This window comes from Diospyros lotus, chromosome 10 (assembly GCF_014633365.1).
Source record: "Diospyros lotus cultivar Yz01 chromosome 10, ASM1463336v1, whole genome shotgun sequence".
NCBI classification, from domain to species: Eukaryota; Viridiplantae; Streptophyta; class Magnoliopsida; order Ericales; family Ebenaceae; genus Diospyros; species Diospyros lotus.
This window is the reverse complement of record NC_068347.1, coordinates 6,884,351-6,912,259: the sequence shown is the minus strand read 5'-3', so window position 1 is coordinate 6,912,259 and position 27,909 is coordinate 6,884,351. Positions and strand designations below refer to the sequence as shown.

At 39.5% G+C, this 27,909-nt stretch overlaps 1 long non-coding RNA gene across 1 annotated transcript; it reads left to right on the top strand.

Moving 5' to 3' along the window:
- Positions 1-15,677: 15,677 nt before the first annotated feature.
- On the top strand, positions 15,678-17,202 carry LOC127812121 (uncharacterized). The gene is made up of 2 exons (XR_008025822.1): positions 15,678-16,442; positions 16,552-17,202. It is a non-coding gene; the product is annotated as an uncharacterized LOC127812121 (long non-coding RNA).
- Positions 17,203-27,909: the final 10,707 nt, after the last annotated feature.

Genomic DNA, 27,909 nt, shown 5'->3' with positions numbered 1-27,909 from the left:
CCAATCATCTTCCGGATCTTTCCTGTCAACTGATTCCATTACAAGATCAAGGTGCGCAACTTGGAAAGTGTCGTCAGTTCTTGTGGAATGCCATCGGATAAGTTATTGCTGGAGAGATCAAGACCATACACAAGGTCAAGGGTTCTTGCTTTGTACTCCATTATTCTACCCTTAGTGGCTAGCTGCAAGCTGAAATTATTTATCAGAAGAAAGAAATGAAACCCATCATATTTAAAGCCACTCAAATCCCCTAAACAAGTTGGGATTATCCTAGTGAGCTTGTTGTTTGAAAGGTCCAATATGTGAAGATAAGGGTGGCCACATAATTTCCAAGGAATGTGCCCTATTAGGGAATTGTTCCTCCTACAAAAAATCAATAAAGTTGGCATGGCTTCTCTGTTTCAAGATGGAAGATTTCCAGAGAGTCGATTGTCACCAATGTCAAGAGTACCCATTCTTGTGCAGTTTTGCAAGCTAGAAGGGACTTGACCGCAAAGCCTGTTCCCACCCAGAAACAAACATTCAAGGGAACTTAGAGAGCCAACTTCGCGCCTGGGACCTTCCCCGCGATGAGCGTATGAAACACGGGGGGTTGAGGATGATCTTCTCCCGCTTGCAGTGGTCTCTCCCTTCGGGGCGAATTCCAAACTCCATCTCGCTCTTCTGCTCGGTCCTTCCTGGGGGAAGACTCCCTGAACGCCGCTATCTCCAGATTAGTCCAAGGGCTGGGGTCAAAAGAAACCCCCATAGGCTGCCACATGGCAGCAGAGGAGAGGGGTAGGGTGGCTGGTGCAACAAGGGCCACACGGGCCCACGTGGCCTGACCTGGCCACTGGCTTGGCTGGGCGCATGGCGTGGGGACGCGCTCGCCTGCATAGGGGCCATTTGGTGCCCTGAAACGGCGTCGTTTGGCGCCTAGGTCCTGCTAGAAAAAATTCTAGCTTTCTTTTCCTTGCATCCCACGCGATTCGATCCCACACCGCCCACCTGCACACGTGCACGTGTGACCATTTGCGTCGGCTACTCATTCATTAACATAGCGGCTCCCATTAAATTTAAATCAATTCTCAGCCCATTTTCAGAATTTCCACCTTATTTCACTTATGCCCCAACATTTCCAGAAATCTACCAATCAATTCATTTTATTCTTTCATTATTTTCATAAATATTCTCAAATAGAATAATTAATTATCCTACTTGTCCATTTTCTCATAACCACACACACAACTCAATAAATATCTTTCAAAGTCAAAGATATTACAGGTAGTAACAAGGATGCCTCTGTAACTGATTCATTCCCTTTTGGATAGGGATCTAGTGTGGTTTTCACTCTTTAGGCATAATCTCCAAGACAAGATTGGGAAGTGAACTCAGTGATTTCCTTTTTAAGATTACTTATTGACCATCCATCACCAAATATTGGGAATAATGATAGCTAAGGAAGGGAATTTTTATGGTAAGTTCCTTCTAGAAAGCTCTTGGTGAGGGAGTAAATACTACCTAAGGTCAGAAGGCTATTTGGAGAGCAAGAGTGGCCCAAAGAGTGTCAATCTTGGTTAGATAGTTTACACATGACTCTATCGTCCCTATACACCGCTTGAGGGAATGCATTCATGTTATAGCTGATTGGTTCTTCTCGTGTAAAGAAGAGGTAGCTGACTGATTTTTCTCGTGTAAAAAATGTGTCCAACATGAACTTAGTAGGTGACATTGTATTTTGAATGAAAATATTATGGAATGTATTATGTTCATGTTCAGTAAATAAAAAGATACAGAAGTAAGTAATCTATTTATGATATGGAAAAAGTTGTAAGCATATGAAAAACCATGAATTAAATAAATAATTTCAATTGACAAAAGATATGATTGAAAAATTGATATTCATTGAGGCTTCAAAGCTGTGAAAATGTGAGTGTCTTAGAAAATCTGTAACATGTCAATAAATAATAATGAAAAATAAAAATGTTAAGAACAAAAGAATAATAAAATTTATAGTGAAAGGACGAAATATTGTTTGTTAAATTTTCTATCTTTTTTTAAATTTCAAACATTTTATAACAATTCTAATGTTAGAAGAGGTTTTATCAGCCCATATCAGATCTGGATCTTGATGGCCACGGCTCCGTTTTGGGCCCCTCTCCTTCGGTGGCCGCGAAGCTTCCTGATTTGGGCCGCTTCGCCAATATCTCTCAGGATATGGATCCAAATCAGTATCCATATCCAAATCAGGTTATCTTTCTGGAGAAGTTATTTCTCTGAAAAAAATAAGGCAACTGGTTTTTTTTTTTTTCTCAAAATAATAAACACAATTTTTATTTTTCAAAAATTAAAAATACAAAATAGTATTTTTATATTTTTATTTTTATTTCTATTTGACTAACTAGTCACCTTTCTCATCAAATCAATCTCTAACTACTAATTAACTATACTAAGTTTATCCACTCAATCTTCGTCTATCAAGTAGCTAATTTTTATATGGTAGGTGTATGTTTGGTAATATTAAATGAATTTTTAAATATGTATTAATCTTTATTCATAATATATATTATTTTTTATTAAATATCATTTTTAATTTTTATTTGAAAATTTTAAAATATTAATATTATTAAACTTAATATTCAATTTTTATTGAAAAATAAAAAATAACACAATGTATATATATACATATAAACAAATACTTGAGACTTCACTGAAAGGACTTTCCAAGTCTTCCAAATTATGTCCAAATTATGTTTTTATCACAAGAAAATTCTCATTTCCATTGATGTATTGTTTTTATTTTATTTGGTTACATCACTAAATAATCCTTACAAAGATCTTCTTCGTTTTCATTTTCAAAATCTATCCAGCATACCACATCCCTAAGCATTATTTAGGCTTTTGATTTGAGTGTTAATAGTTGTATTGTCAATCCCTATTACTCAACAAAATAAATACCATTTATTAAGTAACTCAAAATATTGGATAAGACAGCGAATACAATATGGGAATCATCTATTCATATATTTTCCCAAGCATTCTTTGGGTTTTTAACGTAAGTTTTAATTAACAGTTAAAATAAAGAAAATATTATTTAAACACTTAATTGTATCATTATTGTTAAAATAATAGGAGATGACATTTACTTTACATTAAAATAATATACATAGGGCATAAAGTATCTCTTGCGTGAACCATCTAATGTCTAAAATGAAATTAAAAATATAAAATAGAAGATATACATATAGAATTTTTCTTCAATCCCCCCCCCCTCCATATGTTTGTTCTTGATTTTATTTTAATTTTTAGTCTTATCTTAAAAGATTAATTTTTATTTGAAAATTTTGAAAATGTTAATATTATTAAACTTAATATTAAATTTTTATTGAAAAATAAAAAATAACACAATGTATATATATACATATAAACAAATACTTGAGACTTGGCTGAAAGGACTTTTCAAGTCTTCCAAATTATGTCCAAATTATGTCTTTATCACAAGAAAATTCTCATATCCACTAATGTATTGTTTTTATTTTATTGGTTAAATCACTAGATAATGCTTGTAAAGATCTTTTTCGTCTTCACTTCGAGAATCCATCCAGTATATCACATCCCTATCACATCCCTAAGCATTATTTAGGCTTTTTCACATGAGTATTAACATTTGTACTACCAACCCTTATTACTCATCAAAATAAATATTGTAATATTTTGAGAGTCCAGAGAAGTTAGTATATATCGAGGATAGTGTAAGGAAAGAAACAACACTAGTTGGATTCCTTTTGGTTTGAATGCAGGTAAAGAACTCCAAGATTAAACGTGTTTTACCTGGGGAAATCCAAAGATAGATGACCCCCCTAGAAAGTTTGCGTAGGGCTATCAGGGTAAGTTGTTTCGATCCTTCCTATCGCTCGATGCGAGATGTTACAGGTGGTATCAGAGCCGACCCTTGGTGAAGGCGGTCCGATAAGGGCGAGAAGTGGCGCTGGGGCTCGAGGGCCTGTTCAAGGAGCGGCTTCTGGCAGACTTCTTGGATGGCAGCCCCCAAATGGGAGAAGATCTGGGACCAGTTGTAAGGTCCTATGACGGGGACGTCATGTGCTCAAGAGGGGAGAATATAATACTTCGAGAGTCCAGATAAGTTAGTATATATCGAGAATAGTGTAAGGAATTAAACAACATCAGTTGGATACCTTTTGGGCGAACTCCAGGGTTAAGCGTGCTTGATCTGGGGAAATCCAAGGATGGGTGACCCCCCTGGGAAGTTTGTGTAAGCCCATCAAGGTAAGTTGTTCCGGTCCTTCCTATCACTCGATGCAGGATGTTACAAATACTACTTCTTAAGTTACTCAAACTATAGGAGAAGACAATGAATACAATATGGGAACATCAATTCATATTTTCCTATGCATTATTTGGGTTTTTAACCTAAGTTTTAATTAATAGTTAAAATAAAGAAAATACTATTTGAACACTTAATTGTATCATTATCATTAAAATAATAGGAGATGACATTTACTTTACATTAAAATGATATACATAGGGCATAAGGTATCTCTTGCGCGAACCTAAAATGAAATTAGAAAATGTCATTAAGATAGCAATTGTCATTACTTTAATTTAATCAAGTTCCAAAATGTGAATTCTTTGTCTTTAATTTATGGTGATGAATGATGGCAGAGGAGGGACCTAATAGCAAAGTCGTGTTCTGTATCCATATAACTCATACTGCTGGTCACAAAATTACAATGTCAAGTCTCTATCCATATAGTTATGTGACTATACTGTTTACAGAGAGTATAGTTATGTGATACTGATTTTTTATTGATTTGTATATTTTGTATATGTATTTATATAAAAATGTATTTTGTAATGTTAAAAGATTTGTTGGAATTAATATTTTAAATATACATATGTTAGTTTTATATAAAATTGTGTTAGGAGGGCTAGTTATGTGACTACTGTTTACACATAATATAGTTATGTGATACTGATTTTTTTATTATTGAATAGAATGTCACAAGGAATGGAATCCATGGAAGAGTTCTCCGTGTTTCATGTTGATGGCTTGAGCAAGGTACATAACATGAAAATGAAATTTCAATGGAAATTGTAGATGAAGGGGATGATAACCCTTTTGAAAATAAGAAAAGAAAGAAAACTTCTAAAGTTTGGTCTGAATTCAAAGAAGTGACACATTTGGATGGAAGTAAAAAAGTTGAATGCATTCATGTAAGATGTTGTGCGCACATATTGAATATTCTAGTTCAATATGGTTTATCTGAGATTGGGGAAATTTGTAATACCCTTAGGTATCGTAAATAATAAATCGAAATTTCGTGTTTTGAGACCCTAAAAAAATTATTAGAATTTTAAGGTAAGTATAAATTTATTTTATTTAGTATGAAATTATATAAATAGTGTTTATGTATATCATAATCTTGTATTAAAATAGGATTTTGTGTTACTGTATATATAATCTCGTATGTATGTATGTATGTATGTATGTATGTATGTATGTATGTATATATCTATGTAAACACGTATGTATATATATGATATAAAGGTGTATATGTATATATATATATATATAAAAGGAAAAAATCGTCGAAAATCTGGAGTAGGCGCACGACCAGAGCATGGCCGCGCCTGCAATCGGCTGATAGGGGGTAAGGGGAGCTTTAAATGCTCCCAAGGACGTCGGTAATAGCTCCTAGGGCACGTGGGTACCTCGATGGGACGTTCGCGATAGAGTTTTGGCTATAAATAGCAGAGTTCGCACATGCCCCATTCATCCAAAAATTTGATAGCTAAGATCGGGCATTTGGGGCAGTATTGAGAGGATTTGAGAGTAGGGTCTTAGTCTTTGAGTCGTGGGCAAACTTTCTGGTGATTTTGGTGGCCAACGGAGCAGTAAGGAGAGAGAATCGAGCACTTGCCGGAAAGTCGCAAGTCGCAGGAGCCGAGACTTTAAACACAAAATCGATATATTTTTGCTATGTTTTTTGCAAATCTAAGATTGTTATTGAGATTGGGGGGTCAGAATTTAGGGGATCATAAGCTTCTTTCGAAGCTTTGGGAGGCAATAGCGTCACCGGCAGCAAGAAGGCCGCCGGAGAAGAAGACCTGAAAGGGGGGTTGGGCGCATGGTCGCACGCGCCCACAAGTGAGGCGAAACCGCGTGGCCCATATGCGCCTGCCAGAAAGAAATAAAAAAGAAAATAAGAAAAGAAAAGAAAGAAAAATAAAGAAAAAAATAAAAATAAAAGAAATAAAATTTTGCAAAAATTTTATTAAATCTGGAATTTTATTTATGTCTTGTTTTATGAAAAAAATTCTCGAAAATGTTAAATTAGTCATTTATTTAAATAGTTTTCCTATTATGGAAATAAGGAAAAAATAGGAAATTAATTTGGAAAATTCCAAGAAAATTTTCGAATACTAGAAATATTATTTAAGGAATATTAGTAAAGAGAAATTAGATTTTATGAAAGTCTAGATAATTTTTATGTAATTTTTGAAGAAATAAGGCTTAGAAATAAAGAGAAATTATAAAAATTATGGAAAAATAGTAAAATGATATTCTAAAAATAATTTTAATATTTTAGGAGTCCTTGAGGACGAGAAGAGTAAGAAATAGCCGCCCGTCACGATTTTTCGAGGTCGACATGCCTCTCGAGACAACTTAGCTGTAAGTGTACCGTTTCAAGCTTATAAATATTGACATACTATGAAATGTACCCATCACGTAGATTGCATCCATGACATGATTATGAAATGCATAAATACACGTTGATGCCATTGATCACACACATATGAGGCCGTAGGGAGTACCAACTGGCACCGCTGCCTTAGCAAGGGTGCACCCATACACCTCGGCTTCGAAAGAGGTGGCCGCTAAAATGGTAAGTAACATGAGGGGTGCAGTTGACACCTACGAGAAAAGACATTGCATACGCACATGACATAACATTATGTACTCTTACTTAGATGTTTCATCATCTAACTTGGTTTCGCTCCTGGAACATTCAACCTTCCAGTCGGGATTTGCAGTGATGATACCGAGGTTGGAGATGTGTAGTGATGCGAGACGTCAAGAAATGAGAAAATGTGTCATGTTATGTTGTAATATGAATAGTTTAAGAAATAAGTACATTTGTTTTATCTTCAGAAGCTTATGTAATAACTTTGTAATAAATGCTATGTTTAGTTATTCATGTATGTATTGCCATGAGCAGGTTCGATTCAGCTTCCGCACCATAAGATTGTATTTATTTCTAGTGTATAAAATATTCGTCAAGCACTAGATAGATCTTAAGAAATTTCAGGAGTAATGTAAAAAAAAAAAAAATATAGACCAAATTTCCTAAGGCATAACACGCCCTGAGAAGGTGGGCTGTTACAAAATTATTCATAATGTGCGTGAGAGTGTAAAGCATATTAGCATTTCTCATTCTCGTCTTCAAATGTTTAGTGATATTGCTAAACAATTGAATTTGCCTAAAAGGAAACTCATTCTTGATTGTGGCATGAGATGGAATGCGACATATGCTATGTTAAGTGTTGCTTTAGAATTCAAAGATGTATTTCCTCGATATAAATTAAGAGATAATAGCTACAATCATTTACCTTCGGAGGAAGATTGGGAAAAGACAAAAATTGTATGTTCATTTCATGAAGAATTTGATGTGGTCACTAATGTAATTTCAGGGTCTGAATATCCAACCTCAAACTTATTTCCCCCTGAACTTTGGAATATTAAGAAAATATTGAATTAAGCAGTTAAGAGTTGTGACCTTTTTATGCAAAGAATGGCAGAAAAATGAAGAGAAAATTTGATAAGTATTGAGGTGAGAGCAATATGTTAATTTCAATTGTAGTTGTTTTAGACCCTAGGAAGAAAATGAAGTTGATTGAGTTTGCTTTTGATGTAATATACCCATTTGATGATGCTCAAAAGCATATAAATGATGTTCGAACCAATTTGTACAAGTTGTTTGATGGGTATGTTGAGGTTCATACAATGAGCAACATCGACAAGCAAACATCAATTGAAGGTAATGATGATTCTACTTCTAGTTCTACACCTACTTTATTTGGAAAAGTGTGAAGAAGAGGACGAGCACAATTTGACAATTTTATAAGAAATGTTAACACAATTCATACAGCAAAGTCGGAGTTAGATATATATTTGGAGGAAAATGTTCATTTGTGTAATGAAGGTATAGATCCTCTGTTTGATGCTTTAGAATGGTAGAGATCCAACAAATTGAAATTTCTTATTTTATCAAAAATGGCATGTGATACCTTATCTATTCCCATCACAACTGTGGCTTCATAGTCAGTTTTCAGTACTGGTGGTAGAGTAATTGAACCACACCGAGCATCTTTGGGTACAGATACAGTTCAAATGTTGATGTGTGCTGGTGATTGGTATAAAGCCTTTTATGGGATCAAGAAGAAAGAAAGAGGAGTAAGTTCTATATTCTTTATTTTTGTGTTTCTCTTTATTTATTTATTCATTATAATAAATGTAATTTATAATTTTAACATTTTTTATTTTTCTTTGCAGGAAAAGGAAGATACGATTCAGTTTTCATTACCATAGTGGGTGTAGATTCAACCACGGGGCAAAACTTTCTGTATTACTTGTTATTTAGTATATTTTATAGTGTTTTGGACTGTAATTTTAGAATTACTTGTTATTTATTTATGTTTTGTAATATTTTGAACTTTAACTATAAAATTACTTGTTATTTATTTGGACTACAGAATTATTTGTTATTTGGGTATGTTTGTAGTATTTTTTACATAATCTGATTAATGGTTATGCTATGAAAGTTATTTAAATTTGAGTTTTATTTTATTATTAGTTTAAACTCAAGCTCATAAACAAACTTTTGTCGAGTCGAGCTCGCTTAAAATTAACAAGCCGAGCTCGAGCTTGGCTCGCAAATGTATCTAAACGAATTTTAAATGAGTTGGGCTTGATCTTGGCTCACGAACAGATCTAAACGAATTTTAAACAAATCGAGCTTGAGCTTGGCTCGCGAGCGAATCTAAACGAATTTTAAGCGAGCCGAGCTCGAGCTCATGAGGACTAAAATGAACCCGAGCTCGAACAAGATTTTGAGCTCGAGCTTTAGGAAAATAGATCGAGTCAAGCTTAAGCTATGCCAAGGTCGGTTCGGTTCGGTTCGATTACAGCCCTACTTATGCCCTCTGTTACGATCACTCACATCCGAGGGACCCATAACTATACCCTAACCTCTAGGAACTTAGTCTTGAATTTGTTCGGCATCATTCCCAAGGAAAATAGGGGTGATACAATACCCCATATGTAACGACCCGTTAGTGGGCCTAGACGTTATGGGTATTTTATTTTCTAGCAATGGAAATCTTGCCCTATTAGAATAAATGTGGAGAATATTTTTTTTTAATATGGCTAATTTATGTAAGTAAATTTTGTGGATAAATTATAACTGTTATTATTATATGTGGGAAGCTAAAATAAGCCCATCTCTAATGAATTGGGGCTTTGAAATTGGGTTAAGCCCAAGTGTAAAATTTTGCATATCAAATTAAGTGAAGTTGTAAAGCCCATTGGGGCTTATGATGGAAATGAATCTCTTGGAATTTGACCATTAAAATGGGCTTTGAGCCCATGTGTTTGAAGTGGTATGTATTAATGAGTAATGAAATAAATGGGAATGATATGGATTGGACTTTGAAAATTTAGTTAGCCCATGTGAAATTTTGTTGTATGAAATGAAGTTATAAAGTTGGCTCATTGGGCCAAGTATGTGTTGAATTATTGATTTGGGGTTGAGCCCAATTGAAAATTGTGTTTTAAATTAAATCAAAATGAGAATTGTGTCAATTGTCAAAAATGGGCTTGCTTCTTGAATAAAGGTGAGGCTAAAAAGGGAATTGCATAATTGGGTTGAATAAAGAAAAGAGAAAAGAAATGGTAAATGAAGCTAAATGACCAAAAAGGGCATGAGTTATTTTGTGTTGTGTGTGTGTATATGAGGGCATTTTGGTAATTTTTGAGGGGAGAGTGGTTGATAACCCACTCCTCCCCATCTTCCTCTCCATGCCTTGTTTAATTCCTCATTTTCCTTATCTCCCAATCCCTCTCTCTCGTGGCTTTCTTTTTCCTCTTCTTCTCATTCTCCTTCTTTTTTCTTCTTCATTTTTGATTCCCATTGAAGCTTTAAGTGGAAAGATCTAAGCTAGGTGCTCTTCTTCTCTTTGGGATTCCATTATCGAGGCAAGTTCTTCTTGCACTCTTATTTTATTTTTGTGAAAACTTTCCTTATTTTCCATAGTGATGCCGAAAAGTTTCATGGTTCATGGTTCCCTCATTTATAAAAATGATTTTTGGTGTCGGTTATATATTTTATTCAAACCGTATGTTATGTCAAAGCTTGTGTTGGGTCTTTGTGATAGTCTCGTTGGGACTTGTTCACCCCATTTTCCATTTAAGGAATGACATTTGTGGGTTAGGAAGCTAGTGGTGATTGTTTTGGGTCCATTTCGTGTGTTCTGTGTGCGTTGAGTCGACTATTTTTGGGGCTTAGTCAACTCAATAGAAGCCTGTTTTTCTCTTATTTTTGGTGCCAGCCTCGGCCCAGTCGACTAATGGGGGTTGATCAGTCGACTAATCATTAGTCAACTATTCATTCCCCAAAAGTCGACTATTCATTTTTTTTCTACACTACGCATGTTGTGCTATTTTGACCATAACTTTTGATATAGAACTCGGAATTGCGATCCATTTGAAGTGGCATAAACTAGACTTAGAGGGATTTGATTTGATATATAATATCATATACTTTGGTTATGATTTGAGTTGGTCAAGGTTTTCCTCAATTCAAATTAAGCATGATTGTTGATCTAAGTTGCTATTAATTGCTTCATCCAGCATCACTCGACCCTCCAAAATGCTAGGATGTGATTGAAGATATGCATATGTGTATGAATGGGCTCATGAGTGAATAATTTATTAAAATGTTTAAATGTGCATGATGTTCATGATGTGTACATTTCTATAATGGAGCATGTATGTTATACTTATGTGAAATTCCATTAGTATTGCATGCATTATGATTTGCGCCCCTATTACTATTATTTTGGCACTACGACTATGTTTCGTAAATGGAAAAAGAAAAGGATATCCTAAAGAGTGCTTGACATAAGTAAGGTGGCCATAAACCCAGTAGGCGATGCTCAAGCCAATGAGTGGAAAATTGATTTTATATATATATATATATGTGTGTGTGTGTGTATGCATTCATGCATATGAATAAAGGACTTTGAGAGCCAATGTGACCCATGTATATGGAAGGCTATGTGAGCTAATGCAATGAATGAAGATCTATGTATTCATGAGAAATGAAACGATGTATAAAATGCATAATGGCAATGGCATGGGAATGATTTTAATGATGGGAACTAATGGGAAATGCTACTCGTACTTGGGAAGTCGGGTCTATTCCACTTTGATTTATCCATGCCTCAACCCTATGGCTCCCTTTGTTGTAATATATGCTTGCTTATGGAATGGTATTATTAATGAGAATTGAATGATGGGTTTAAATTGTATTAGGGAGTCGGGTGTACTCTATTTTGTTATTCATCCCTTCATTCTTGTTTCCGTTGTTATATATGTATACTTGCCGAGCCTTATGGCTCACTTTGAAATATGAGTTTGATGAACCATAAGGAAATGTATTTCTTTGAGGATGTTGTTGTCCAATCTAGAAGGCATGAACCCAATGAGTATCTAGATGTTGGGTAATGATTTTCTTTAGCTCTGAGTTATTAATGCCTTCATATATCGTTCTATAGATACTTTCCTTTGCTATATACTTGCTGAGCCTCGTGGGTTATGTTGTTTCTTTTATCATTCTAGGTATTGGAAGATAGATATTTTTTGGGCGAGTTCTGGTTAGATGTGTACAGAGATGTCCTGACATTAAAGATTCATGGGTGTATGTTGAGGGCAAGAAATAGAGGGTTTATTTTATTTTTAAAGCCTTAATGCCCTTTTATTTTCAAAATGTTGGGCGGTAAGCCCAAGATGTTGATGTAATGAATGTTATGTAATTTATTCTGGCTCCTATTGTTAGTAAGCAAGCTCGAAAAATAAATTTCTTTGAAAATTTTGAATATCTATATCCATCCTTAATGGACTTTCTCTCGGACTTCCCGAAAAAAATTCGAGAGCAGGTCCTGACACCATAAGCATTTAACAAGTAAAATCCCAAAAAATCTCTTATCTTCGATTTAATTTAATTTAATTACCTTAAAGGAAATCTATAATCCATATCAATAATACTCGGTATCGAATCGGATTAAGGGAGAATATGGAATTTGTAAAGCAAAGGGAACTTGCAAAGGAAGTAGAGAGCTTGCCTTTTAATAGCAGATTTCAGTGTTTTTTTTCCGCTCACATGTCGCTAAATTAATACACGCTATAAAATAATATAATTTTACCAAAATTAGTAAAATGACACTCTAAATTAAATTTCAACCATAAGGAATTTCTCTAATGTATTTTTCCCACTTACCTAGTTACTTTAAACTTTGATTAAACTGAGTTTTCCTAGATTTTTCCCCTTATTCGTGTTGTTGTTCGAGACTTCTTCTTCTCCAAATTCTCCTTTTGTTGCTGTTCGAAACACACTATAATTGCAAGTTTAAAATAGAAAAAAGGTGGTGGCTAAGCGTTGGGCATGCAACAGCCAGCGATTGTGCCACCACCTTCTCGAAACGATGTCATTTCGGGCGCTCCTTACCATTTTTCTCCCCCCACGTGCACCTGCTCTAGCTCGAACCTGCGACCCTTGCCCTCGTGTGCGAGTGCAACCACCCGACCTATAGCCTTCCTCAATATATATATATGCACCCAATTAATTTTAAAGTGACCCCTGCCAAATTTTAAAAATTACACTTGGACCACATAATTTTCAAAAATTAATACCTACACCCCACTTAATAATAACACTTATACCCCAATTCTTTCTAGATAATTACTCATTTTCCTAGAATAAAATAATTTAACATTTTCCTTAAATTAACACCATAATTAATAAAATAAATTAAATTACAAATTAACGGGTTGTTATAGTCACATGAAAAAATATCAAAGTACATAGGTTAAATTAATTTAAAAATTTAAATCTATGAGTGTAATCAAAACAGTAAAAAATTTAAATGATCACACAAAAAAACCATAAAAATACACATGCAAAAATATAAGTTTGGCCAAAGAAAAGGCAAATGAAAGAAAGGTGCATGTAGATGGACCCAAACACATTATAGGCCGGACCATGAAACCACAAGGCTCACACTGGACTGAAATGACAGGACTGCCCCTGGTTGGGACCATTCTTACAAACAAATATTGGACATTTTGTACATGCAAAAAGGGATGTAGTAGTAGTGGTGAGTTGTCATGTCAGCAGGGGCGGATGCACGTGTGAAGTCTAAGGTAGCCTATTATTAAAATTAATTTTTCATATAAAAAAATATTTTTCTTAAAATTAAAAAAAAATAATCTTTAATAATAATTCAGTCATCTGCTGGTGCGTTGCAATCGGTGAGTGAACTTGGTGAATTTCACATCGACTAGTTAGAAAGGGATGCTAAGCTATTTAAGTTTAGGTTAGGCATCAACCTTTTGAAGGTGGTGCCAAAATCGTGACAAAAAGAATATTGTTTCTTTGATATAATGATTGACGCCGCAGGTGTTGACCATATCATGTAAACAAATTAAGATGTAATTAATCCACTTTTTGGAATTAATCTAACCAATTGCACGTGTTAACCATATAAAGTAAAAGATTAAAATATAATTAATCTTCCAAGTGTACTTAAACTAATTTTTCTCTTTTGAAGACAATATTGAGGATTACATGCTCATGAGTGGTGAATAATAACCAGAATGTCGGGTCACCACATGAAATCCATACATGTGTGTGTATATATATCAATTTTATTGACTAATTAATTCTTAATCCACCTTTAAGTACAAAATGATTCGATAATCATTCTCCATCTCCTTCTTAGTGCTAATTGCTTTAAGTTTATATTATATGTAGTGTCATACCTGAAATTTTGGGGCCCTGAAATGAAATGTAAAAATGGGTCCCCAAATCGTAGAGCAAGTCGGTGAGGGTGCGAAACTGCTAGCCACCGGCCACGAGGCAAGAGCGAGCAACCGACCACGAGGCGGAGCTGGCGAGAGCGAGCGATAGAAGGAGAGCCGGCGAGGGTGTGAAATTGCAACCGAGCAAGAGAGAGGCAATGAACAATAGAGAGCGAGCCATGCACCGACCATGAGGGCAAGGCGAGCTGACGAGGGAGAGCGATTGAGCAAGGGAGAGGTAGCGAGCGACAAAGGAGCTAGAGGCGAGAGTAAGGGCAAGCTGCCGATGGCGAGGGCAAGGGTGAAGCCAAGAGTGATGGAGTGAGAGAGGCAGGGCAGCGAGCGAAAATGAGAGAGGTAGAAGGGCACGGGCGAAGTCATGTTTGCAGAGGGGGAAGGGGTGGGCGACTGGGTAGTAGACCCTTACAAAAATGAAGGGTTTCCAATTTATGGACCCCCAAATGGTCAAATATTCATGGGCCCTGATGTAATACCCCATGTTCGTATGAGTTGCCACGTAATTTCGATGAGTTTAGGATACCGAAAAATTGATTTTATAGCAATTTCAGGTACCGAATCAACTGCAGGGATGTAAAGATCCAAAAAAAAAAAAAAACTAAATTAATTAAATTAATTAAATTATATATATAATAATTAATTAAAACAAAAAAAAACAAAAATATAAAAAGAAAAGGGGGAGGCGCTCGGCAGCCCCCCCCCCCAAATCAGAAAATCTCTCTCTCTCTCTCTCTCTTTCATTTTCTCTTGATTTCCTCTCGAATTTTCTTCGATTCCAAGCGATCTGGCCGTTCGATCGTTGATCCGACTTCGCTTTCACCGTTAAAGTGCCCCCGATCTACAAGGAGGTAAGTGTTTTGGCTTCATCCTCTCTGTTTTGCTTGTTGTTTTCGTGAGATGAGGGTTGAGGCGCGATGGGGCTTGTTGGCCGAATGTTTGAGGTTAGATCTACGAAGATCCAACCGTTGGATTTTTGTGATTCTTGGATATGATGGTCAGTTTGCTTAAGAGGGTTGGGTGGCGGTCTTGGATCGCTGGAAATCGCCGGCCACGGTGGCCGGCGACGTTGGCAGTATTTTTTTTCTCTTTTTGGCCGAAACTTCGACTCTCGATCTACGAAGATCTAGCCGTCCGATCTTTCTCATTTTTGGGTATGTTGCTCTCCTTAGTGTTGCGCACCTCAGGGTAGTTTCTGATCGTCGAAAAAATGGCTGGCGGCCGGCGAACGGCGACTGCCAGATTCGCCCCCTATTTTCGACCGAAAATTAAATCTCAGATCTAGTAAGATCTGACCGTCCGATGGGTTTCATTTTAATATATGTTGTTATTCGTGGCGAGGGCTTCGTATCGGTATATTGGTCGGCCATTTTTGGCCTACCGACGGTGGTCGCCGGCGGTGGCAGTGTGTTGGAAAGAAAAGAAAAGAAAAAAAAAAGAAAGAAAAGAAAAGAAAAAGAAAAAGAAAGAAAAGAAAAGAAAGGAAAAAGAATAAAAGGAAATAAAAATAAAAAAATAAATAAAATATAAGGAAAAAGGAAATGAGGGCTTTTGGGGTTGGGCATGTCGGGTTAGGTTTTAGCCTAGGATGGCGGGGCTCGATTGGGTTTTAGGATGGCCCAATGTGTTGGGCATGACTGACCCAGTTGTGGAAGCCCTTGGGCTAGCCCACTCGGCTTGTTCTCCCTTGTCGCTTGTCCGGGAACCTAGGATGACTTGGTTAGGTTGGTCCTACTCGGGATATCGATGTCAATTTAATTTGGGTTCTCTTTAGGTCTCCTAGAATTGGCGATATGATTAGCGAGTCATTTTGTTGATCGGAGTCCTAAGGACGAAGCCCTATTAGACGACTCGAGGCCGAGTAAGACTGACCCCGAGTGCGTTCTAGGCTAGCCTATGATGATGACGTGGGTTTATTTCGAATCCTGATTTCTGATGGATTCCTTTTATCTGAGGCTAGAATATTGCAATTTATTCCTTTTAAACCATTTATTAAATTATTAATTAATTATTAAGTTTTCAAGAAAATTTATCAATTTAGTTATAAATATATATATGTATGTATTTTTGATAAAGGAGGAATTTAGATAAAAAATATATTATCTATATTAAAAGAAAACTAGTTTATGGGTAAATATATATATATATATTATGATATTGCAGCCTATAAGTGGGTGTGTAGTTCCACTATACACTTACGCGTAGCAAGCAAAGCGAGACATGATGACGTAGTCGATGGCTTAGCTCGACGAATTCCATGACGCCAGATTTGAATATTGCGCGGGCCAAGGTACCAAATAATCGATTTAGGGTGTTAGGCAATGGTTAGGATTTTCGGTAATTTCTTTACGTCGTTATTCTTGTTACCTAAATGTGACACCCCATTTTATTTATTGTAGGCTCAGATTCTCAGGATTTTGTTCGATCTTCTCCCCAGACTCGGACTTGAGTCATCATTTCCCAGGCGAGTAGACAGGATATGTTATGATTACCTTATATTATGCACGTATATACTGTTTTATTCATAAATATTATAACCTTGTATAAATTTTTATATGCATAACTCGTACATGATTTTTATATGCGGATCATAGAAAAATACTCTTAAATGTTTCTAATTTGCATGAAATATTTTCATCCTACTGGGAGAGACATAAACTGAAAGATACCCTAATTGATTTCTTGTTTTGAGAATGTGAATTATTGAATGATATGGTGTATTTTAGGCACCACATGAAATGATAAATGATTATGACTTGTGCATAAATTAGGGTATTATTTGCATTATTATTAGAGGACTATCTAGTAGATTCCCTGGTGACTCACAGCAGGAAAAGATCATGGTACTGTGAGGCTTGGCATGCCAAGGCCATGAGAGACACGGATAGTATGCTTCAGCACTGCTATCACGTGGGCCTTTATGATGATATTGTGTGATGATGATGTATGTGCCGATATATATACTTGTGTGCATGTGTATATAGGCGTTAGGCCAGTTTCTACTAGTGTGTCCTCAGAATCAGTGCATGCATCTCATACAAAAGTATAGGGGACTTAGGTGGTTAGGGAACAACTTATGGGGGTTGTCTTTAGGCACCTATTTTTCCTACACTATGTTTTCCTTTGAAATCTCAAATTATTTAAACTTATGGTTTATAATTCCACTGTTTATACTGTTATTACGTTATTATACTCATGATGATCATCCTAGCATTTTATTGTATACTCTCCTAGTGGGCATGACATACCTTATACTCGCGAGTCCACAAGACTCACCTCGTTTTATTAAAAATATTTTCAGGGAATTCTCCTTTTGATTATTGGTCCAGCAGATCTTCTGGTATGATATCATACCCTCTTTTGATTTCGGATGTATTATAGGATGCTCTGTGGAGACATACCCATGTTGTAGAGTCTGATGTTTTGTCTTTATTTTTATTGGCACATAATTGTGCCAAGGGCCCGAGATACGGGACCGGGTATGTATTATTGACAGCAGTGTGATAGATATTCTTATTTTGTACAGCTGCTGTATATGAAATATTGAGATATTATGTTAGAAGGTGAATTGGTATTTTATTCATGTTCTATATCTTGTCAGTAATATTGTTTTATTCAAATCGAGCTCGAGAAGAGGCTTACTAGTCCATTTTGGGGCCGCTGGGCCTAGGGATTAGTGCCGGTCATGACATACCAGATTTCGGGTCGTGACAAGGGAATGCCTCAGAATGAAATTGTCTAAGGAAAATTATATGGTCTTGACGAGCGTATCAACATAAGATTTATGGTATCGAAAGAAATCAAATTCGGAACACTTTTTGGTACAGCTAAAATACAGCTATCATTTAGGCTATAAACTGAATCGTTGTAGGACGCTCCCGAAAAATCAACGGAACCCTAGGGGGCTCCGGTTTTGTGTAACGAGCGACCCGTCAGTGATTACGAGATGAACCAATAGCCTGGTGAGGGCACTGGGGCAAATCGTCCTTTTTGACTAGGTTTTGAGTTATTAATTTTAGATTTTCGATATTATAATGCAATTTAATTCAATGTTTAAGGGCATAGTTGCAATAAGGAAATTAATTAAGTGGAATTAAGGTAAAAATTGAAATTTAAATGTGTAATTTCTCTTAATTAATAGTGTAATTTATAGTTATATATATATAATATGTGTGTGCGTAGCAGTGTGGGCACCCCTGCCAATCTCCATGCCCTGCAATTCCATCACCATGCTTTGCAAATGTAATGGCTTTAATTGGAGTAAGCTTCACGCAAATGAAAGATTGTGGCAACGTGAAGTGAGGAAAGAATTTGTATGGAGTGAGTAATGAAGCAATTAATGTGGAGTAGCGGCCAAGGCAAGAAAGTTCTATAAATTGGGATACATTGGCCGTGCGAGAAGCATCAAGGGAGAGAGAGATCAGATGGAGGGAAGTGAGAGGCAGCCGCGACAACGAGCATTTGGCCGAGAGTTTGTGAGAGAGAAAGAGAGAGCCCGAAAGAGAGAGATCGCGAGAGGGAGAGAGGCTGGTCGGAGAGCAGCAGGCGGCTGCCATAGCCGCATCCAAGCTTCCAGCAAGCTCGGCCATGGCAGCCATGGCCGCACGAGCAGCAACCAGCCGAGGGCCAAAGACCGAAGGCGGTCGCGATCAGCTACCGGCGAAGCTGTGCGGGCAGCGGGGGCGACCGGTGGTGGCGAGCAGAGGCCTGAGAAGCGGTCGAAAGCAGCGAGCCGCGGCCATGGCATCCATGGCCGTGAGCTCCAGCTTCGGCAGGGCTGCACCAGCCGCGGCCAATAGTGGCCGCGAGCAGCTTCGAGCGGCGACGGCGACCGGGGATGGCCGGTGATGGCGCAGTAGGCCACCGAAGCAGCCGGCGAAGGAGACGGGTGCGGTGGTTAGCGGCTGTCGCGGCAGTTGCAGGCGGGCGCGGGAGGAAGAAACAGAGGAGGAGGAAGAAGGAGGGAGAAAGAAGAAAAGAAAAAGAAAAAAAGAAAAGAAAAGAAAATAGAAAAAATAATGGGAAAAATTCTAGAAAAATCCTGAAAAAATAGGAAATTATGTTTCGGTGATATCTCGGAGATTTTGGTGAGAAACGGCTCGGGCACGCTTTTCGAGAATATTGCATGCAAATCGAGAAAATCAGATATGCTAAGTCAAGTTAAGTAAAATTCTCTAGAAAATTTCAGAAATTTAAAAATATTATTTTATAAATTTTCGTAGTGAAATATTTAATTTGGAATTATTGAGGAAAAATAGGAAGAAATAGAGAGAAAATTAAAGAAAATGCCAGAAATTATGGAAAAATAGGATTTAATATTTATTCAAATACCTATGGTGATTAGGATGCTTTGAGGTCAAAGTTGAGGTGTCTGGTACGAATTTTGAGGTTGGCACGCAAATCGAGGTAATGCACGGATTTCGAGGTAGCCCAATAAGCTCTAGAAGGTAAGTGGTACTTTCTCAAAAATGTTTTCATCATATTGACATGCCCTGATATGTATCCATCACGTAGACTGCATACATGACTATGAAATGCATAAATACACGTTGATGTCATCGATCACACGCATATGAGGCCGTAGGGAGTACGAACTGGCACCGCTACCTTACCAAGGGTGCACCCATACACCCCGGCTTCGAAAGAGGTGGCCGCTAAAATGGTAGGTAGCATGAGAGGTGCAGTTGACACCTACAATGAAATACATTGCATACACTCATGACATAGCATTATGTACCCTTACTTAGATGGTTCATCATCTAACTTGGGTTCGCCCCTGGAACATTCAACGTTCCAGTCGGGACTTGTAGAGATGATTTCAAGATTGGTGATATGTAGTGACGCGAGACGTCAAGAAGCGAGTAAATGTACCATGATATGTTGAAATATTAATTATGTACGTTTTAATTTATTTTCAGCACGTTTTGAGAAATATTGAAGATGTAAGAATTTATTTATAATTCATATTAGAATATCAGGTTTCGATCATTGCTTCCGCATTCAATATGTATAGTGATTCTCTTTCGAGAAAAATATTTGGGAATTCGAGGACGAATTCGAGGAATGACATGATTTAGCTTTAGTGTTTAAAAGAAAAAAAAATTATTGTCCCGGAATTGTCCCAAGTTATAACGCGCCCGAAAAAGCGGGGCATTACAGTTGGTATCAGAACTTAAGTTATTGGAAGCCCTAAGTGACTCAGATATAGTTGATTTTTGGAGATTAGGAAATAGCAATTCAGAGACTTAAGGGTATCCGGTATTGATGGAACCAGTTAGTAGGAACCTTAAATGGAGGCTCAGGGAAAAGAGATAAGGGTTCATAAGATGAAATCCCTATTTAGGAGATTCAGGGATTGTCGGTTGAAGGCTTACAGGTTACTGGATTTCAGTGTTGAGTAGTGGAAGTACATGTCTAGGCAAGTTCTGGCTAAGGCAAGACTTGGTATTTAAGTGTGTCCATTTGTGACCCACCTCTCTTTCCTGGGAACTTACCTGGTGTACTATTCACATACAGACACTATTTCAGTATATGATTACTATTCTCGGTGAATAGTAAAAGCCTGATGGGAGCTAGTACAAGCAGAATAATCTAGCCATTGTAGTTTGATTCGGGTGTAAGGTTGACTTGGTAATCGTGATTATGGATCTGAGAGATTTAGAAACTGTTGATTTGAGGTCATTAGTCAAAATCATTACAAGAAATGATAAGATAATCGTGGTTATTAAGGATGATCGAATCAGGGATGATTAGTCTGATGTGACATATCCTAGATGTTGAGTTAGGATCGAATGATAAATATGTTTCGAGGATCATTTAGTGTTTCGGAAATGAGATGTAAAGATCAGGAATATAACAGATTGGGTCAAGCAAGAGGTCGAAGATAGCCTAATGATGGCGTAAGAGTTGCGCCACTTGATGAGGTAATGGTGGTACAATCGAGGTGACTCGCAATGATGGGATAAGGAACCCTAGCAGCGTAATGACACTACTGGTTTGGTGTTCGCAGTGACAGATCTAGATCTAGGGATCCACGTGCAGAAGGTTGAGGGATGGCTTGCGATAAGGTACGGGAAGCCCGTCGATCGAAGCATCATGTCAGACTGCCTGGGAGACGATCAGATGCTGAAGATCTGGGACAGCCCAGTAGGGTCTGTACCTTGTATGGGTCTAAGTCTCAATGGTCTAGGTGTACCACTAGCTGTGAGTGATTGAGGCTGGAAAATCAACTCGAAATGAAATGGCTTGAGTAAGGACTGAGTGTCCTATTTAAAAAATTGTGTCAGGTTCCCTGTCATCTTGGGAGTAGGTGACATGGCGAATAGTGTGAGACTCGAGGAGTAGAATACCACAATATCCAGTATAACAATGGGATCATGAATGGTCGTGTGCTGATAGTCAGCTGGATCTATAGAGCGGAATGTGAGAGTCAGTGGATTATTGGTAAACAAAATCTCGGGTAGTACAACATGGCCAGTTCAAGACCCTGACGATGAGTAGTAAAATAGCAATCTCGATTCAAAGTAGAGTTCGGGTACCCACAAAAAAAAAATGGTGCTTAATAGGTCGTATCAACCCTAAATGAATGATAAGAGACCTAGTTAATAGAGGTTATGACTACGGTTTAGTGTGCCAAGTAGGCTTGAGGATTCGAAAGTCTGTAAGAGAAGATTCGCGAATAAGTTATGTGCATCGGTATGTGGACCTAAATCGTTATTTGAGATTTAAAGTACCATTTGGTAAAAAGTTCTTGCGAGTCTAAGGTTCGGTTGATTTTAGGAAATAATTGGAACCAGGTAACATGATCTTCAAAGATGAATTGATATCATATTTTCGAGGAATTTCCTAAGGATTGGAGTACCGTGGGAGACGTAGGTACCTACCCACTCCAGTTAGCGGGATGGTTACGAATAGATGTCTTTGAGAGTCTTTGGCGTGCTTGAGAGAGACAGGTAATGGCAAATGTGCCAGGATGTCAAATTACAGTAGGAAATGTCGCATTTTTAATAGATCAAAATCTATTGGAGATCTAGGATTTTCGATTTTGGAGATAAATCGATTTGGAGTTCATGAAGAATTTCTTGGAAGAATTGATCGAGAATCTAAGGATTCATGAGGAAGCTTTAGAGTTGTCAGGAGAAATCCAACAAGAATTGGAGTACCGTAGGTTACGAAAGTACCTGCTTACCCTAGCTAGCAATATAGTTACAGATTGTCGTCTTAAAGATTGTGAAAATCTTGGACGTTATTGAGAGAATCAAGTGATGTCAAATGTGCCAGGATAACAGGTCGCAGTAGGAAAAGCTGCAAACCTAAGTCAATTAAAAAATTCGAGATTTTCTATTTTGGAGAATAGAATTCATATGGTTAGACGATTAGTCCAGGTAACCTGGTAGGCAAATTGGGAGATGTATGGCTAGATAATCATTAAAGTGATGTTAGCAAGGAGCCTATTCATCTGTTGCTGTCAGTGAAAAGCCATAAGAAAAATAAAAAATACCAGGAGGTATTCTCGGAAGATTTAATAGGATTATTTCTTAATGATGAAATTGCCAATAAATAACTTGAGGTTATTAGATGCTTAGTGTAACGCCCGTGAATATAAATTAATTTGATTTTTGGGGTAATTTAAAATTAAAAGAAATTCAATATTAGGATTTTCAGAAATTTCGGGAGTTAATGTAATTAAGAAAGTGGGCGTTAGTGCAATTAAATGAAGTGGGAGGGGGGGCTGTTGCGTTTTCTGCAAAAGGGGTCGAAGACCCCTTTAAATTTAATGGGGGGCACTATAGGGGTAAGGGCAGGCGCGGGCGCGAGCGGTCGCGCGCGAGGGCAGCCGTGGGCAAGGCGCGGGATCGAATCCGCGGGCGAGCAGGCGCGAGGCAGTGAAATTCGGCCAATTTTAATTCAGCCAGGCGTCCAAAAACGACGCCGTTTCGTCTATGGCGGTGGCCTCCAGCAGCCACCCGCGCGCTGCCACGTGGCCGCGCCTCAGCCGTCGCTTTTTGCCTCTTTTAAAGCCCGAATTCGGGCACTTCTTTTGCTCAAACAGTGAGCAAATCTTGGGGAATTTCCGCGAGCAAGAGCTGGGAAATTTGGCGATTTTAAGGCTGAAAACTTGGTTAAATCAGGTTTAATTTGCATTTTAATTATCCAGGTATGTAGAGCAGCTAGTAATTAATATTCTGTACGGTCAGAATTTCGTTTTGCGTCCAATTTTATTAATTTTGGCAAATAATTGGGATATTGCAGTTTGTATAATTTTTACTACTTTTGGACCCAACGAGCCTAAGGATATCTCTGATAAGGCAAGTTCTTCTTACCTATCTCGTCGTTTCTGTCGTTGGCGATTTATTGGGCCTCCCTTCGTTTGTTTCGGCCATTAATTAATTATGAAGTTTTTAAACGGTTAGTTTAAGATGTAATTTATTAAATGGATCTCGTGGGTTTTATTCGTTGGTTGCCTACGGGGATTTGTGCCACCCCCCTGCCTGTCGGGAATGATGCCGTACTCACCCGGGGCTAGGTTCTTAGCGGTTCGGGTATTAATTAGATTTTTGGTTATTTTCTGGCTGGAGCAGTTGTGCAGTGGGGGCTAGGATCGATGGTTCGGTGACGGAGTGACTGTCGTACGGACTACCTTAGGCCGCCGGCGAGTCTCTCCTACCCACTGACCGTTGACCGGTGCCAGGCACTGCTAACTTGCTTAGCCGTTATGTGATTATAGCATGCCTGCTTATATTTTATTCTCGTTGCATGGCTTGATGTGCACATGGGTACGGGCTGCATGTTGGGATTAACATGATTTGGTTATGCTTGGTCACGGGCATTTTAGCTTGATTATGATGCATCCAGCACGGGCATATGCATCGTGTGTGGCTTACTATATGGGCGGAGCATGGCCTGATGCTTGGATGTATGGGCGCCTGGTATCACGTTGATGCTCACTACGCCATTGCATTTTATGTGCATTGCATGGCTACTGATAGCATTTAGTTCTCGGACGGGAGTACCGTTCCGAGGGAGCCTATGGCTCGGTTGTCGGGAGTACCGACGTGGATACGGGTGACGGGAGTACCGCCCCGAGACAGTGCGCACAGGTTTGTTGAGGATATTGTTGCCTTCCAGGGCAGCGGCAGGTTGGTATGGGACTTGGGTGCCAGGTGTCTTGTGTGGGCCCCAAGGACCGGTATGTGCTTTCACTATACTGCACTGTTGTGTTGTAGCGTCTCATGACTTGTGTGTACTTGTGGGGCTGTGTTTGGGATGGTCTCTTCTTTTATTTATAGCCTTTCATTTCTTATAAACTTGCTGAGTCTTGCGACTCACCTTGCTTTCCATCATTCCAGGTAAGGGTAAAGCAAAGGCCGAGGGCGAGGATCGTTCCATTTAGCAGCCGGCCGCGTTGGTAAGGTGTACAGTTAGCTGCCCCCGTCATCTCTGATGTTTTGCTAGAGTCGCTGTCTTTTATTTTTGACTGTGCCAGGTTGTCATTTGTACCTCCTATTGTTGGCACAGGGTCTGTATGTATTTTTATATACTTCATGACCGCTGTATCAGCGGGGTGCTTGTGGGCATGCATGTTTACCGTTTTGCTTCCGCTGTTAAATTTCTTATTTATGCATGCCAGGGCATTTCTGTCTTTTGTCTATTCCTCTTCCCTTCTGTGAGCGCACTCGTTCGGATAGACCGGGTGGTTGGGATATCCGGGCGGGGGTGCTTACAATGTTGGTATCAGAGCGTCATTAAGTCTAATTGGGGGACAAGTAACTGTACACCAAGGCTGTTAGGTAGAGTTAGAGTGTTAGGACGTGTCTGTTATTTCGAAATGCGTTCTAATTAAATCTGGTTGTCTAGGTATCATGGACGCACGACGTGGGCGAGGTCGTGGTAGACCGCCGGCACGAGGTAGAGGACACCTTGTCCCTACTCCGGAGGTTCAGGCTACAGGTGCGGGAGAGCAGAGACAGCCAGGGCCACCAGATATGCAGGAGACATTAACGGGTATTTTACGAGCTGTAGATGTACTGGCAGCATCTCAGTTGCGACAGGAGCGCAGACATGATGATAGGACCGCTACGGCCCAGGCGTCGCATTCAGGTACGTCGGGAGCAGGAGACGGTTCAGGTGCTACAGTGCTTAGAGATTTTATGGCCTTGCGACCACCAGAGTTTAGTGGAGGCGCTGATGCGACGGTGGCTGAGGATTGGTTACTAGCGGTGGAGAAGCATTTGAGATCCATAGACTGTGCAGAGGCCCACAGAGTTCGGCTGGGGACTTTCTTGTTACGAGGTGACGCCGAGCGGTGGTGGGAGACCACCAGACAGAGATATGGCGATGGAGGTCCGTCATGGGCACAGTTCGTCGAGGCGTTCAATGAGACCTATGTACCGGCTTGGATCAGAGAGCAGAAGGTGTTTGAGTTCATTGAGTTACAGCAGGGCAGTAAGACAGTTACACAGTATGAGACTGAGTTCGTGGCATTATCTCGTTATGCTCCTGAGTTAGTGATCCCTGAGTCGCGTCGAGTTAGCAAGTTTCAGAGGGGGTTACGACCAGAGATCCGTCATGCCATGGCTGGTATTGAGGCCCCTGACTTCCCTACGGCTGTTCAGCGAGCCCACGCGGTGGAGAGGGATCGATTGGAGGCCCGAGCAGAGCAGTTAGTCTTGAAGGGTGCAGGGAGCAGCAGTAAGAAGAGGAAGTGGGATGCAGGCAGCCAGAGTTCGGGATTTCCACAGTGCCGGCAGTGCGGGCAGAGACACCAGGGGCAGTGTCGGGAGGTACGTCGAGATGTATGTTATCGTTGTGGTCAGCCGGGGCATTTGAAGAGAGACTGTCCACAGGCGCCTAGACCGACTACACCAGCCCCACCAGCTACACCGGCCACAGGGCAGGAGATTATTTGTTTTCGCTGTGGACAGAGGGGCCACCGAGCGAACAGGTGCACCCAGCCAGCACAGAGTGGAGGGCCACGGACTGGAGGTGTGGGGCCCAGACCAGTTCAGAGACAGTCTGCACCTAGGACGCAGGGTGCAGGAGCACCATTACCTCTTCCAGCAGCACAGCGCCCAGGACCTACAGAGAGAGTTCAGATGCAGGGACAGGCATTTGCAGTGTCAGCGACCGAGGCAGCTGAGAGCAGTGATATAGTGCAAGGTATACTTACTCTCTATGGCCATGACGTACGTGCCCTATTTGATACAGGTTCCACCCACTCTTTTATAGCACCCCATTTGTTGCATAAGATCCCAATCCCGTGTAACCCCTTACCATATGATTTATCTATTTCGACACCGGGAGGGACGGTGTTGTTGGGGAGTGAGATGGTCAAGGATTGCGAGATAGGGATTTACGACCAGGTATTTGTGGGGGATCTTGTTGTTTTGGCGATCCAGGATTTTGACTTACTGTTGGGTATGGATTGGCTCTCTCGGCACTATGCTCGGGTTGATTGTCGTCGGAAGGTAATATCATTTGAGCATCCGGGGAGACCAGTTGTTACATACCGGGGTGTGAAACCAGTGGTGACTACGCCGATGATATCGGTTATGCACGCCGAGAGACTTATTCGACGTGGGTGTGAAGCCTACTTTGCGTTCGTGACCGTGATAGCGGGGGAGAAGAAGGAGTTGGCTGCCTATCCTGTGGTGCGAGACTTTCCAGATGTGTTCCCAGATGAGTTGCCGGGACTACCACCGCACCGAGAGATTGATTTTGCGGTCGATCTGATGCCAGGTACGCAGCCTATTTCCAAGACTCCTTACCGTATGGCTGCCAATGAACTGAAAGAACTCAAGGTGCAATTGCAAGATCTTTTGGAGAAAGGTTTTATTCGGCCGAGCACATCGCCATGGGGGGCCCCAGTATTATTTGTGCGCAAGAAGGACGGGTCTATGCGACTTTGTATAGATTACCGACAGCTTAATCAGGTAACAATCAAGAACAAGTATCCCCTACCCCGTGTGGATGATTTACTGGATCAGTTGCGTGGTGCATCGATGTTTTCCAAGATAGATTTGCGGTCAGGTTATCATCAGGTGCGAGTCAGAGATGAGGATATTGCAAAGACCGCATTTCGTACACGTTACGGCCATTATGAGTTTGTGGTCATGCCATTTGGGCTGACCAATGCACCTGCAGTGTTCATGGATATGATGAATAGGGTATTCAAGGAATATTTGGATTCTTTTGTCATAGTTTTCATTGACGACATCCTAATTTACTCACCGAGCCCTGAGACACACGAGGCACATCTGAGCGTGGTTCTGCAGAAGCTCAGAGATGAGCAGTTATATGCCAAGTTTTCGAAATGTGAGTTTTGGCAGACCCGAGTGGTATTCTTAGGACATGTGGTCTCAGGAGAGGGTATCTTAGTAGACCCAGAGAAGACTAAAGCCGTGATGGATTGGTCGAGACCAATGACAGTGACAGAGATTCGGAGTTTTCTTGGCCTTGCTGGGTACTATCGACGATTCATAGAAGGTTTTGCACGGCTTGCATCGCCCCTGACGAAGTTGACAAGGAAAGGCGTCAGATTTATTTGGGACGAGTTTTGTGAGAGGTCTTTCCAGGAGTTAAAGCGGCGTTTGACTTCGGCGCCAGTACTGACGATACCCAGGTGTGGTGAGTTATTTACTATATATAGTGATGCCTCGTATGCAGGGTTGGGATGTGTTTTGATGCAGGACGGCCGAGTGAATGCTTATGCATCCAGACAGTTGAAGAGGCACGAAGAGAATTATCCCACACATGAT